This window comes from Hyaena hyaena, unplaced genomic scaffold (assembly GCF_003009895.1).
Source record: "Hyaena hyaena isolate Hyena2069 unplaced genomic scaffold, ASM300989v1 scaffold_168, whole genome shotgun sequence".
In the NCBI taxonomy this organism is placed as follows: Eukaryota; Metazoa; Chordata; class Mammalia; order Carnivora; family Hyaenidae; genus Hyaena; species Hyaena hyaena.
Window position 1 is genome coordinate 2,791,566 of NW_024080800.1, and position 12,162 is coordinate 2,803,727.

The following is a 12,162-nucleotide window of genomic DNA, read 5'->3' on the forward strand; positions in this document are numbered from 1 at the left end:
CTTTCTGTACTCTGCTTTCTTCCTCTATCTGCCTACTTATTTTTGTGTTAGCACCTCACCATTTTGTTTGTTTGTTTGTTTGTTTAGAGAGCACACATAAGTGTGGGAGAGGGGCAGAAGGAGGGAATCTCAAGCAGGGCCCACGCTCCTGATGCGGGGCTCAATCCTACAACTCCAGGATCATGACCCGAGTTAAGACAAGAACCAGATGCACAACCAAATGAGCCACCCAGGCATCTTTGTATCTCACCATTTTAAATACAGCTCTAGGTTTTAATATCTGCAGAAGTAAATATTGCATTGCTACTCTCTTTCAAACATTTCTTCGTTATAACTGTTCATTTATTCTTCCAGAAAAGCTTTAAAACCATTTTGTGAAATTCTTTCACCAAATCCCCCTAAAAAAATTTGAGATCCGAACTGGAATTCCATTGAATTTTATACTAATTTATATACTGTTCATATTTTTATATGGTTGGACTTCCCATTTATGTCTTTCCATGTATTCAAAACTTTATCTTCCTCAATAACATCGCAAAGATTTCATCATGTAGGTCCCGCACAGTTCTGTTTTCCTTAACTAGGTTTTTATATTTTTATTTGCTACTGTATGTATATTTTTTAAATGTTTGTTTTGTTTTTGAGAGGAAGAGCACAAACAGGGGAGGGGCAGAGACAGAGGGACAGAGGATCCCAAACGGGCTCCACACTCACAGCAGCGAGCCCTATGAGGGGCTGGAACCCACCAACCAAGAGATCAACCTAAGCAGAAGTTGAATGCTCAACCAACTCAGTCACCCACGCACCCCTATTTGCTACTACATTAACATTTTTGTTATATTTCCTTTTTAATGTTTATTTATTTTTGAGAGACAGAGAGAGCACAAGTCGGGTAGGGAAAGAGAGAGGGAGAGACACAGAATCCAAAGCAGGCTCCAGGCTTTGAGGGGTCAAAACAGAGCCCATCACAGGGCTGGAACTCACTAACTGCCAGATTATGACCTGAGTCGAAGTTGGATGCTTTACTGACTGAGCCACCCTGGTGCCCCATACATTTTTGTTATATTATCTAACTCATTACTAACATGTAGGAAATATAAACATTTTATTATATACACATATTTTATATACACATATCTGGTCATCTTACTTAAATGCATTAGTTTGAAGTTTTTCTTTTCTAGATAGGTAATCTATCATCTGAAAATATTTATTTCAACCAATATTTCTACCTTTTATTTTCTTATTTTTATCACACTATTTAGAACTTTCAGAACAATGTTTAATATTTTGCCCTTCCAAATGGCATTCTTGTCTTTAATGAAGATGTGTCTAGTTCAATGTTCTCAACCCATCCCCTCCGACCTCCACAGGTTTTAGTTCATTAAATCTGAGGGGGGCGGGGGGCTCCAGGTGACTGTGCTTTGTTAGCTACACAGATAATACTGAAGCATGTTCTTTCCCAATACACCACTGAGGACCCTACTCTAGCATTATTCATATAATTTGCATTATTTTTCATCTTAAGGAAGTATTGCTCTGTTCTAGGTTTAGGAGTTATTTATTGGGATGGGGCATCTGGGTGGCCCAGTCAATTAAGCATCCAGCTTCAGTTCAGGACATGATCTCGCAGTTCATTAGTTCCAGCCCCATGTTGGGCTCTGTACTGACATCTCAGAGCCTAGAGCCTGCTTTGGATTCTGTGTCTCCTCTCTGGCCCTCTCCTGCTCACACTCTGTTCTCTCTCTCTCTCTCTCTCTCTCTCTCTCTCAAAAATCAACATTAAAAAAGAAAAGAGTTATTCCTTGGGAGTTGGAGTTCATAAAATGCCCTTTTCAGCATCTGAATGATCCTCCACTAAGATAAACTATGAAAGCATCCCTGTTTGTAGGCACCCAGAACTATCAAAGAGGTAAGATATAAAAGGCCACGTTTCTAGAGAGAGGAATCTCATTTGGGCAAATCTGATATTCTGTGCCATCTTCTTCTTGAGATGTCTTTCCACATTAGAGCAGCACAGGGAAGACACCAAGAAGTTAAAGTTCTGGGGCGCCTGGGTGGTTCAGCTGGTTGAGTGTCCAACTCTTGATTTTGGCTCAAGTCATGATCCCAGGGGCGTGGGATCAAGCCCTGCATCAGGTTCTGTGCTGAGCATGGAACCTGCTTAAGATCCTCTCTCTCTCCCTCTGACCCCTTTCCCTGGCTCGTAATCGTGCATGCTTTCTCTTTCTCTCTCTCAAATGAAGAAGAAGAAGAGAGAAGAAAAAAGAAGAAAGAAGAAGAAGAAGAAGATCAAGAAGCAATGTGCCTAGCTGGCTCAGTTGGAAGAACACGTGACTCTTGATCTCAGGGTTGTGAGTTCAAGCCCCATGTTGGGTGTAAAGATTACTTAAAAATAAAATCTTAAAAAAAAAAGTTGAGCAAGAAGCAGTAACTAAGAGACTAAGAAGCTTATCAATGTTTTTGCCAGACTTATGGGGCAAGGGAGTTCAGAGCCACAGTGGAGACGGGACGGTCAAACACTCTGGGCTTTCCACTGGGACCTGATGGTCACCTTTATGTGTCATCTTGGCTAGGTCACAGTACCCAGATATGTGGCCAAACATCAATGTAGGTGTTTCTCTGGAGGTTTATTATTATTATTAATATCTTAGGTTTATTTATTTATTTGGGGTGGGGGGAGAGAGAGAGAATGCTTGAACTCATGAATCATGAGATCATGACCTGAGCTGAGATCAAGAGTTGGATGCTTAACTGACCAAGTCACCCAGGCAACCCTCTCTGGAGGTATTTTAAAGATGAAACTAACATTGGCGTGTCTAGATGGCTCAGCCAGTTAAGTGGGTTAAGCGTCTGACTTTGGCTCAGGTCAAGATCTCGCGGTTTGTGAGTTCGAGGACTGAGTCGGGCTCTGTGCTAACAGCTCAGAACTTGGAGCCTACTTCGGATTCTGTGTCTACCTCTCTCCCTGTCCCACTCCCCACAACTTGCACTCTGTCTGTCTCTCTCTCTCTCAAAAATAAAACATTTAAAAAAGATTTAGTATGCTTCTTGTAAAAAAATAAAAGGTGAAACTAATATTTAAATCAGTAGACTTTGAGTTATGCAGATTATCCTCCACAATAGGGATGGATGGGTCTTATCCAGGCAGCAATGACCTTAACAGAAAAGACTGATCTTCCTGGAAGAAGAGAGAAAAATAGAAAACAAATTGTAAGTGGTGAGCCTATACCCAAATACATCAGTAATTACACTACATTTAAATTGAGTAGAAATTCCTATTTAAAGATAAAGGTTGTTTGGATATTTGATGATATCAAACTGATAATTCACTACTTAGAGGAGATGCACCTTAAGTACAAAGATTCAGTAAAGTTGAAAGTAAGAAGCACTAGTCAAAAGAAAGTTATACCAACATCAGACAATGTATGTTTGAAGGCAAGGAGCAGTCCTGAAGGAAAGAGACAGAGGTCCACCAGAGAATGTAACAATTCCGCATTTGTATGCACTTAGTAGCCTTGTGTATAAGTGTGTACTTGTACATATATACACGTATGTATGCACAGAAGAGAGCACAAAAATTAATTAAACGAAAAGGAGAAATAGATACATTTGTAATCATACTGGGAGTAACACAACTTTCTCAGTAACTGATAGAACAAGGAGATAAAAAAAATCAAGAAAGATACAGAGTATTTGAATAACAGGATTAAACCTTATCTGGTACAGAATGCTGAGTGAACATTTTTGTTTCCCTGAAATTGTTGCTATGGCCCCAACTGCAAACAACAGGCTCTAGGAGGCCACCAAAACTGGAGCCCGACACCTCCCCCAGGGCTGACTGAGAGGCAGATCAGCCAACTGGCTTTCTGGTGTCCCATCCCCCAGGTGTCTACATGGGAAAGCCAGACAATGATGGAGACTGGGTGTTCCCAGCTGAGTCCCCAGCCTTGGGGAAGAGCAGTGTTGCAATGTGAGGGGCTTCTATCACTCTGTGGAGAGGGAGGGCTATGTCCCCCAAGTGTCCCCAAGAGGACAGTTTGGGGGACACAGGTGCTCATAATACTTTGCATTTTCCGTTTGGGTGTCTAGGGGGGCACTGGCTGAACTGATCTGCCTTGAGGCCACCTGAAGATGCTGGGGTGGGGGGTGGCGATAACAGGGCAGACAGTGGGGAAGTTTGTGGAGCAGACTGGACGCCCTCAGCTTTGGGGCTCATAGGACCAATGGGCACAGGGAAGGTGATGGGGCTGGAGTGTTGTTGCCAACGCCCCACCCAAGAGAAAGGCCGTGGGTGAACACTGGAGAAGGTGGGGATACGGGCGGATGAGAGCATCTGGACTAGGCCAGACTTCCCATATCAAGGAAGTGTGAGCTTGGGTGGGGTGGTGCGCTTTGTACGGGACCCACACAAAACTCCACATGTGATCGCTGCAAGAAAGCCAGCATTTGACAGTCGGTGCTAAATGGAGAGAGAAGTAACAGCCAAAGGGGAGAATGTTGAAATGTACCATACATCTAAGTAAAAAGACACATGTCCTTTTCCCCTCCAGCCCTCAGAGATGACCCCTGACCTCAGAGAAACTAGAAACAGACTATACTCCTTTGGACTTTCTAAGTGTCTCAGCCTTGGGCTGGCCTGGGAGGTCCCCCAGGATCCCCACTCTTGCCTTTATTTATTATCAGGCAGTGCATTCCTGTGACTCCTGCCGTCATCCTGTCCTTCCCACCAACCCTTGGAGCGTGGTGCCCCAGGTCCCTACCCTCATCCTCAGATAGGAAGAGCTGTAGGTGAGTTATGGTGGGGCGGGGACAGGGGGACAGGATTTAAAAGCAGGATTGATAGCCTCCCTTCTAGATGGTTCTTTTAAAAGTCAAGATCTACCTGACACTCGGAACTGACCACCCAGAAAGTTGGCTTGTGAGTGAAAGCAGGAACTGTCCCCCTTCATTTTGTGATCAGGGGCTATGGTTTCCCTGGGGTGATAGGATCCTCTGCCCATCTCTCTAGGCAAGAGAAAGAGGTTTCCCTTGCACAATTAGAGTCCCCAGAGGGTGATTCACAGCAAACTATTGGCTTAGGCCTCATCGTTATTACTATGATTGTTATTATCAATACTACCCCTTATTGAGTCGTGTCTCTGTGCCCCGAATTATACGAAGCCCCGTGTATGCCTTCTCTCATTCGCTCCTGGTGTTATTCACATTTCATAAAGTTGAGGACTTTGAAGCTAGAGAGGGTAAAGCACTTACTGAAATAACATAGCTGGTAAGTGAGGAGGCCAGGAATCCATCCCAGGCCAGTCTGGCTCTGGAGCCCAATCGTAACCTGAGCATTATGCCCTCCCCTAGTGCTGAGAGGAAAAATATACTTGCAACATGGGATTAGCTGAGAACTACTAGAAGTGTCTGAGGGTGAGGTTCTCCCATAACAACACTGTGCGGATAATTTAGAATCAGTCTTAATTTCAAAATGTTACAGCATACGCGGGTCCTACTTATCCTACATTTGGTTTAAGAATTCTTGGTTGGCTGAAACCACCTTTAACACATCAAATGAAGAAGCTGTGAAAACCCAAAATAGAAAAAGGCCACTCAGGACCTCATAAAAGTTAAAGTTTAGAATACATTTTTTCACCGCCTTAAAAATACTTTACTTCAATAACACCTTGTGGTGAGAATGGACTCTGGCGACAAGGGCAGGCTCGGGAAGGTTTTGAGCTGTTATTCTGGAAAGTGAGTTTATGTGGGACCAAACACCTAGGAAGTTCACTTCCTCTGGCTTTCACAAAATAAGGTCAACTGTCCCCATTTTTATAAATATGAGGCCGATCTCTGACTAGAGCCCAATTCACTGCCCAGACAATTTAAAAATTTGATTAAAGAAAGCACCCACGAGGGAATTTTTGCCTCTGGAGTCGTTAATGCTTCTCCTCAACCGTGGGATCCCATCCCCGGTTGTATTGATTGTGTTTATTATTTATTTTTTTATTCTTTGGACTTCACTGTGTTGAGCTAAACCCAGAATCCAGTTCACTTTCTTGAGTGAGAACAATCTGTGCCTCCTCTAACTCAAATTAAAAGTTGATATGTGTGGGCACCTGGGTGGCTCAGTCGGTTAAGCGTTTGACTTCAGCTCAGGTCATGATCTTGCGGTCTGTGAGGTTCAAGCCCCCCATCGGGCTCTGTGCTGACAGCTCGGAGCCTGGAGCCTGTTTCAGATTCTGTGTTTCCCTCGCTCTCTGCCCCTTCCCCACTCACACTCTGTTTCTCTCTGTTTCTTAAAAAAAGAATGTTAAACTTTCTTTTTAAAAAGCCGGTTAGTTTATTAATTCTATGCCAGCTCTTTCACAAGTCGTGAAAATCCAGAATTCTCAGATGATTATTGGATATAAGGAACAGATAGGCTTTAAAAAGCAATTCTACCACAGGTCACTGCTATAATTTTTGCCCTACAGTGGCAAGAATTATATCAAATTATCTGCAACTTTTATTGACCTTTCCTTAGTCTGGGCCATGGACAAATTGATTGGGTACTGCTATTCTACTTCATGGGCCAGAACGGGGAGTGGAGAGGGGGAAGAACAGTTTTCCTGAGGGCTGATCCAGGCTGAATTCCAACACCAGTACTTTTCCACTCATTAAAAAAAAAAAAAAAATTGATACTATCTTTGGATGGGCTGGTTGCAGAGCCCCTTGCTATTAAAAAAAAAAAAAAAAAAGAAGGAAGGAAGGAAGATATTCTTTTTTACTCTGATGATAGGGCTTTATATTCCTGGACAAAGAATGGTTTGTATATACAACAGACCCTGTTAGCCAATTATGGAAAGAAAGAAAGGCTACAAGATCAAAACCTCAAAGACTGGTTTTGGGTAGGTATTCCCCACATAGGTATTCCCATGTTTTTCCCAACTTCACAAATAAGGAGACAACCACATAGTCCAAATTTTGACTCCCCAAAATTGCTTGTACAGAAACCCTTTGTGGTTACTGCAAGTTCCTTTTCTGCTGTGAAGGGGGAACTGATGTAGAAAGTGGCCCACAGGCTGTCTTACTAAACTTTGGTGAGCTGTTAAAACAAAACAAGAACAGTTTGAAAGTTGAGAGCCTTGGATCTTACTCGGCCACCAATAAAGATTGGCAGCTGCACCCCCAAGCACTTGCCAAAGATTACAATTCCAAGTTCGCTGTCATTAAATATTTATTAAAATGTCACTGAAAAGGAACTTGGAGTTGTTTAAAATTCATGCAGTCCACCATCTAGGTTAAGCTAGGTTAGCAGACAGCTAGTTGTTGGGGCTGCTCTGTATACTGCCCCAATGCCTGCACTGAGTTCCAGCAGAATTCCTTTTTACTCTATATTGTGCTTTACTATATATTGTACCTGCTATATTATATATTAGATATATAATATGCACATATTTTACTATATATTGTGCCATCTTTTACATGGCAAAACAGAACCCTCTATGTGTTGCTTGGGGTTCATCCATAATGGGAATGTAAGCAATTGTGGATTACATTTTTTGCTCTATTACTGGATCCACGTTGTTGCATCCTTGTATTCTATATTCACTTGCCCCCATGTTCAACTGATTTATGTTCTAATATTTTACATATCCTGGAAAACCTTTCTGCTAGGTCTCCAGAGTCTGGGGACTTGACACTTGGTAGGCATATGGCAAATATTTGTTGAAAGAGTTAAAGGTGGAGTACAAATAAATTATAATTATAAAAAGTATGAGTTAAATGATAAAAGTAGAGCACAAATAAAGTGAAAACATTCAGCTCTCCCTTGCTTGGGTTCCCTCCACACTCGTATGTGAAGTTGTTGCCTGTCCTGTGTATACTCATCAATTAGAACAATTTGCTCTTGTGCTGTTTCATGGGAGTATGGCTCCTTCGTCTCACTCCATTATTTGCTCCTTAAAGACAGAGAGCACGGCATTTACTTCTGTGTACTTTGAAAAGTGCTCTGCCCAAAATAGGAGCTCACTAAATGCAAATTAAATGAACAGAAGACCCCAGGCCTGGATGTGTGACACACCTTTTTGGGAGTGAAGGGGTCACTACCTCACGATTCTGGTGTATTATCCAAAGCCTGTAGAACTTGGTGTTCCCAGTTCTGTCTTCTTAGTTTGCTTACCCGAGGTCATACTGCCCACAGTGGCGAAGGTAGGCCCTCACTTTTTCTCCTAGCCACCTGCTGCAGACATCTGTTGCCTTTGCTTGCCCACCATCCACTCCTCTTTCTACTCTTAATACCATTGTGATTTTTCTTTGGAGGATGAATTCCCTCCCACTATCAGTGCAGGTGGTTCAGATGGTGTATAGGCACATAGCCCAGGACTGGCCAATTAGAACATTCTATCCCCCTGGCCATGGTGATTGGTCCTAGACGAAGTCATGACCAAACTCATGACCCAACAATTGAATTCCAGGACTTTTTTGGGGAATTTTTGGACAAAGAAGTTTTCTTTTTCTTGTTGGACTACTAAAACAATAGTATATAAACTTATAGCCATCAAAGCTACCATATTGCAAAAACTTAATTAAAGAACAAACACTGCATATATAGGAGCCAAGAGAGGAATACAAAATGAGTCTTGGAGCACTTGCTTGGCTCATTTGGTGGAGCATGTGACTCTTAATCTCAGGGTTGTGAGTTAGAGTCCCATGTTGGGTATAGAGATTACTTAAAAAATAAAATCTTTAAAACAGGGGTACGTGGGTGGCTCAGTTAAGTGACCAATTCTTAATTTCGGCTCAGGTCATGATCTCACTGTTAATGAGATCAAGTCCTGTGTCAGGATCTGTGCTGACAGCCTGCTTGGGATTGTCTCTCCTGGGACTTTCTCTCTCCCTCTCTCTCTGCCCCTCCCCTGCTTGTGCTGTCTGCCTCTCTCTCTCAAATAAACAAACATTTAAAGAAGATAAAATCTGGGGCACCTAGGTAGCTCAGTCGATTAAACATTTGACTTTGGCTCAGGTCATGATCTCATGGCTCATGAGTTCGAGCCCCACGTTGAGCTCCAGCTCAGAGCCTGGAGCCTGCTTCAGATTCTATGTCTCTGTCTCTCTCTCTCTGCCCCTCCCCTGCATGTACTCTCTTTCTCTCTCTCAAAAATAAACATTAAAATTTTTAAAAAATAAAAGATAAAATCTTTAAAACAAAACAAAAAAACCCAAATCTTGATGACAGTGAGCACTGGATCCAGCTGTGCCTGAACACCAGTTTGAATTGAGTTTCTGCCAGTGCAATGAAAATAGTTCAAACTAACACAGGATTCCATTCTCATTATATGGGCTCCTCCTAGGCCACACTTAAGTTCCAAAGGCCATAATCTTGTGCTTACAGAACAACACTAAGACTGGGAACTAAAATATTTGCACAAACTTATCCTGAGTCTACTATGGCTCAATTAAGAATAATATAAGGGGCGCCTGGGTGGCTCAATTGGTTGAGTGGCTAGCTCTTAATCTCAGCTCAGGTTGTGTTCTCAGCGTTTGTAAGTTCAAGCCCTGCATTGGGCACTGTGCTGTACATGAAGCCTACTTGAAAAATATAAGAATTTAAAACTCCAAAGCCATGGGAGAAGTATAGAACATTAGGTTGAGTGAGAGAAGTTCTAGACACAGATGTTCAAGCATGGCAAGCAGAGCTGTTAAGAGCTTAAGAGCTGTTCAAGGTGGCAAAGGCACCAGTGCTGTTTTGAAGGCAAGGTGAGGTAAAGAGAGGAGCCTGCCCAGAATCAGGAAATAACCACAGGGAATGGCTGAGGAATATCTAAGAATAGTGTTACTTCCTTTAGTCTAGGTGATGTTTCCACCTCTTTCACCCACTAATAACCCATTACTATTTCTCCAACACAAGTAACAACCTACGTTCTCACTCAGGCCCAGGAAAGAGACAGAAATAACTCTTTGGCCATTGCAGAAGTTCTTTTTTTGGAGGAGAGTGAGATGGGGAAAAGTAATCCTTCCCTAGGAACTGATCACAGAGACCTGCTGAGCCTGGATGGATACAGAGGACTTCTATAGGTCAAAAGCCTAGTTCTCTCTTCTTTAGGTCAGTTCTCTCTCAGCTTTCTACCCTCCAGGTTTTGTCCAAAGATCTCTGCTAGCTCTTACAGGCAAGGTTTATGTTGAATGGGTTCCAGCAGTGAGGTCATCCTAATGGAAGGTTTCCATATATGACATGTCTCTGCCGCTGCGCCCAGGAGCATTCCCAAGGCCCTTTCACTGATGCTGTCCAAGAATAAGATCTTGGCCAAATTCCCACATTGAAGGGGCAGTGGAGCTTTGGTTTCTGAAAATAGCAGGCATTGTCCTTTTTGTCCAATTATAAAAGCAATATTGTTCTCCATAGAATATTTGGAAAATTCAACAAAAGGATAGAAAGGGGAAAAAAAAGAATAATCACTCCATAAGTCCCTCATCTGCAGATAACTAACATTAATATTTTGGTGTGCTTCTTTCTCATTGTTTTATGAATACGTGCATCTATGTATATTTTAGGAAGGCAGTATTGCATTGTGGTGAAGAGTGTGGGTTTGGAAGTCTGACACCACTCATTTAGAGTTCTGTGGTCTTTGGCAACTTATCTGTTTAAATCTTAACTCCTTCAACAATAAAGTTTGTTAATTTTTAAATTAGTCCACCACCAGTAAGATAATTACTTTAACTTACAGGTTTACAATAAGTTATCTAGTAATAAAATTTCCCCCAACATTCTCCTTTCAGTTTTTAAAAATGGTTATTTCACCTTTTCCAAATTAGTTTTAGAATAATATTTCCAAGTTAAAAAAACGAGATTTTTTTTATAGACTTGCATTTTAAATTTATGGATCAATTAAAAAAGAATGAACATCTTTAAAGCACTAAGTCTTCCCTTCATGGAATATAGCATATCTGCCTTTCCATGTATTTTCTTCACGTCCTTCTGTAAAGCTTCGTAGTCTTCTTCCTGTATGTCTTGCACATTTCCTGTTAATTTTGTTCCAAGGTATTTTATAGTTTTGGTTGCTAGGACAAATGAGATTTCTTTCTCTAGATCACAACTGGTTGCTTCTTGCGCTCAGAAAGCTATTTTAGAAAGTTTATGTATGTGTTTCAGTGGACAGCTGCTGCTCCCTATTAAGTCTAACCATTTTTCAGGGTTGATTATCTTTAGGTTTCTAGGTAGATAGTTAGTTTGCAGCTAAAAACTGTGTCTCCTTTCCAGTAGTAAATTCTTTATCCTGCTTCATTACATTGGCTAGATTATCCTTGCAGGATACTATGAGAGAATAGGGGTTAGAATGGGTCTGTCTTACCCCTGACAACATTATTTCTTTATTAAGAAAGGTGCATGCTGGGTGTGTTGAATCACTATTGTACACCAATATTGTACACAATATTGTACACCTGCAACTAATGTAACACTGTATGTTAACTATGTTGGAATTTTAAAAATAAAGGAATGATGCTGGATGTTCTTTCAGATTTATGTTAATAAAGCTTCTTTTTTCCCCTAATTTATTAGGGGAGTTTCAAAAATAGAGAACAATATTGATTTTCATCTTCAGATACTTTATTATCCATGAGAGACTCTTAAGTCTGTTTTTTTTTCCTTTGACCTACTTCTGTGAAATATGATATTAGTGGATTTCATTTATGGGGCCATCATTACCTTCTCAACAAACTCACCAAATGCATCAGGGCTCTGGAGCTGGGTAGATCTGGGATGCCATCCTAGCCTACCTCTTACTAACTGAGCAAAGTACTGGGTTCTAAGCTCTTTTTTTTTCCCCCTTTGAAAGAACAAGTGAGAGAGCATGCATGAGCATAAGAGAGGCAGAGGGAGAGGGAGAGAGAATTTTAAGCAGGCTCTACAACCCAGCACAGAGCACGACATGGGGCTCAATCTCAAAACCGTGAGATCCTGACCTGAGCCAAAATCAAGAGTTGGACACTTACTCGACTGAGCCACACAGGTGTCCCTAATGTGTTCTAAGTTCTAATGCATCATGGGACGAACAATAAATGTCCAATGGTAGTTATTATTCCTTTATTATACGGATACATTCATTAGTGCTTTATTTAGGATGTATGCATCTATATTAGAGTATGGTGTGAAGTGTGGGTATGTGTGTGTGTACATAATTTATTAGGTTGTGTTCA